Source organism: Lepeophtheirus salmonis, chromosome 13, assembly GCF_016086655.4.
Source record: "Lepeophtheirus salmonis chromosome 13, UVic_Lsal_1.4, whole genome shotgun sequence".
Classification (NCBI taxonomy): Eukaryota; Metazoa; Arthropoda; class Copepoda; order Siphonostomatoida; family Caligidae; genus Lepeophtheirus; species Lepeophtheirus salmonis.
Genome location: NC_052143.2, coordinates 997376 through 1001285, shown reverse-complemented (window position 1 = coordinate 1001285; position 3910 = coordinate 997376). Strand labels below are relative to the sequence as shown.

Sequence of the window (3910 nt, the reverse complement as noted above, 5' to 3'; positions counted from 1 at the left end):
GACATTTATAAGAGTCCTGAAGAGGTCAATATAGGTGAATCTAAGAAAGCCTATGACAAAACTGGCCAAAGATCGCTCTGTGAGCAAAATAACATTAAATATGACTGCCAAAGGCGTAGGTATTACCTCCTATGCCCAGGGCCAAACTCACCTCCTCTTAGGCGCCTCCAATGCCTAGTGGCTGTAGTTCTTCACTAATATCTTGAGGCAGTTGAAGATTAACCAAATTCTTCCTCTGAGATTTTTCTCATCGAAAGCGTTTTTACCGATGTCGCCAACAGCAACAGAAAGAACAAAAGGTGAATCGTCGACAACAAAATAGTAAGCACCCTGTCAGTGTCGTTGCCAGTGAGGTAAATGCTTACCTCTTCCTTCCAACCAATCCAAAGGCTCAACAAGGATAAATACTACAAGGCCAGATGTACAACTACGATTCATCTAAAAGTTGCTGTTCGGGTCCTGAGGTTTACCCTGGGTGATGGTCAAATCAACACTGTTTTAAGTAAATGCACAAGTTCCCGCTCAAATACCTGTATTTGTTCCAACAGGACATTGCGCCGATGCCCAGTGCCAAAATGGTCCAACATTGGTTCCAAACCAATGTCCCACCTTGCTTAGACGTCGAAATCTATCTTCCCAGACAGGATTCTCTTAGACTTCTACGTTAAGGAGGTGTTAAAGGACAAGGCCTGTCCTAAAGCACACCCCACTGTAAAGGACAGCATTGTGCATTAGGGAAAGAAGCTGGATCCTGCTCACCTTAAAATCGCATCTGCCAGCTTTTGTTGCAGAATTAAGAATGTGGTGACGACTGATGGTGTCCAAATCAGTTCAAATGTTATTCCTTTGCTTACATTGTTAAATAAAGGCTGTATACCTTAACCATTTAATTTTGCTATTCATCATGATGAAGTCAAAGTGTGTCCAGATTTATTTGACCATGTATATTGGGGGTATTGGCAGAGTTGGCTTTACTATCCCCGTGGTATAAAGTAAAGATAAAGTGGCCATTTTCTTTATTTTTTAAATTATAATTCCAGTTTCTTTTAATTTAGTATCTTTGTATTTTTGTATACTTTTAAGTGCAGAACCTAGTCAAAGTCAGTTTTAAAATATTTAGGGCCTTTTTTTTTGTTTAAAATAATTTATGTTTCTTTTTTTTAAAATTTTGAATGAACTTATTAACTTTGTTTCATATTACTATTTTTCTTATAAAAGACAATTTTGATATTCTTTTGTATTGCCCTTTACAATCTGGAGGGATTCTTAGCTCATATAATCAAGGGTGGTATTTAAAGCAGGGATAATAAATCGGTACATACAATGACCCAATCCAACTCTAGTCTTTTGAATGTCAAAAGGCTATAAATATAGATTTAATTTATAACTATAGGTAGTTATTAGTTATATGTAATAAATAATTGTCCAAAGTATAAACAAAATATTTGAAATATAAGATATTTAGCAAGATAAACAACAAATTAAATAGATCAAGGATCCATTTATTGTTATTGCTAAACATAATTTATCGACTCGTAACCGAAGAACAACAATACACACAATCTCTCACTGCAACAATAATAATCTTTACATGGATAACATTGACTATTAACAAGACCAAGTGCCTATTTAACTAGCATGACTACTGGTTATATTCTACCAAATATAATAATTTAGACTTTAGACATGTTCGAGAATTGTGATTTTATAGACAATAGAGGAGGTTTGAAATTTGGGAAGTAAACTTATAAGTGAGTTACCTTTCAAGTTTAATAGTATCTAATACTTCTAATTTGTAACCATTTAGAAAAAAAAAACACTTTATGAACACTCAAAAAGTTTTATTTAAATAAAACTTATTAATTTTGGTAGCTGGAATCGAAGTAGGCACAAATTTACCGGTTCCTGATTCCAACTCCACTGCGCAGTCCTGACCTAAAGTCAGTGCATAATATGCTATAAAACCGGATCTGAATATTTGGTGGATTCAAGTAACATCAATGTTGGAGGTATAAACAACCCAATTTTATAGTAAAAAATACATTTGATCCCGTGGAAAAGATTACTTTTTTCATTTTTAAATTTATTAGTTTGTGTATATTTTCTTGAAAATTTATCCATTTTATCTCCTTGGCATCAATTTTGGTTTATTTACTAATCTACAATATACACGTACTTTTATGGAAACGATCATCAGATATTCAATTTATATCTCAAAGATTTATATTTTTTATTATTTTAAAACCTTTATTCCCCCTCCCCTTTTCTTTAAAGATGAAATGCGATTATTTTCAAGGCATTTAAAAAAGTCATACCAAAAATATATTACCCTTAAGAAAATACTTAATATGAAATATATTATATACATTTATTTTACGTATGCATGTATATTGATGGAAACAAGAAAGATGGCGAACGCAACTTTGATCTGCACCGACCATAACACCTCGAACATCGTAAGACAGCTCAGAGTCAACCAACACACCATTTTCCGTGTTTGTAAACCCCTGGAAGATTGTTCCATATCAAGGATGGTCATCAAAGCGGTAAGTAAGTTAAGCTAACTCCAAAGCTTCCAAACACTCTTTTGAGGCCAACTCACCCCTGACGATGACCAATTTTGTAAAAAAGAAGTTAATAGACCAGTATACCATGTCATATATAGTCAAGGCTGCTGGAGAGAAGTCAAAGATGTTTGAGAAGAGGGCATTCTTGATCCAAAAATATAAGCAATTATGATATACCGAGTGGTTCCTCAAAACACTTTAAATTTTACAATTCAACAAGATATTGTAAAATTATTTTCAAACATATATTTGAAGAAAATTGATATTATAATTGGGGCACTAGGACAATTGGCAGTGGAAGATTTTCCTGGAGAAAATTGCCATGGAGGAAAATTGCCGTGAGAAAATTGGGAGTATTTTGTTCAAAACTTTATAATAACCTATCATAAATTTTCTTAATATTATTTATTTGTATTATAATATTGCCGTATTATTTTACATTTGTATTTTGATATGATAGTCAAAATTTCTTCATATAAATATAAAAATGATCAATATATATTTTATATGTATAATATAAGTGACACTGAACATTCTGGAAGCCCTGTTGAGGTTACTACTGCAGAAATAATTGATACAATCAATGATATGGTGATGGATAAAAGAAGAGTGAAGGTGTATAAAATTGATATTGCTGTGGGCATGTCAAGTTGAAACCCCCTATTTCCATTAATTTACCGACCAAACTCCTGAAGTGTGAGCGGGTTCATGGTCGTGATTGAAAAGGACTTTTTTGTGGTCCAATCCTTGGCGTTTTTCTTGCAGTTGGGGATTCAAAGGATTCAATAAGAATGAATAATATGCACCTGTAATAGTTTTCACTTTTGTAGATAGTCGATGATCCTTATTCATTGCGAATCCATAAGACAGTATTTATAATCTTTCCCGACGATTCCTCCATTCAAACGAATGGCAAACTGAAAAAAATGAACCGATCTGCCTGAAAGTTGGTGTGTGTTCTTCCAAGAGATGCTACTAACTAATCAGAATCTCGAATCACACCAGTAGTACCATCTCTTGGACTTTGCACGGCCTTTTCAAACGACCCTTGTATAAAATTCGTTTTAGATGATGCGACTCAACTTATTCCTTTTCAATTCTTGTACTGACTGTCCAAAGGACCGACGTTCTTAAGGTAAAGTGCCAAGGACTAATAGGGCTGATTTGAAACTTAACTAGACCGAATAAAGGCGAACAGATACAAATATCCAATACTGGTTTGCAACTACAAAAAGTCTTGCACTCTTTTAAATTATTGTTTTACAACTCTAGTCATTCACCATTAAGAATCTTCTGACTTATAGGGAAAGACGATTAGGAAATAGAGGTTAGAAACTAGGGTG

General features: G+C 33.8%; 1 long non-coding RNA gene across 1 annotated transcript; it reads left to right on the top strand.

Moving 5' to 3' along the window:
- The first annotated feature begins 1561 nt into the window (after nt 1–1561).
- Nucleotides 1562–2769, top strand: LOC139907103 (uncharacterized). Its single transcript, XR_011783422.1, has 3 exons — nt 1562–1751; nt 1808–2009; nt 2405–2769. It is a non-coding gene; the product is annotated as an uncharacterized lncRNA (long non-coding RNA).
- Nucleotides 2770–3910: the final 1141 nt, after the last annotated feature.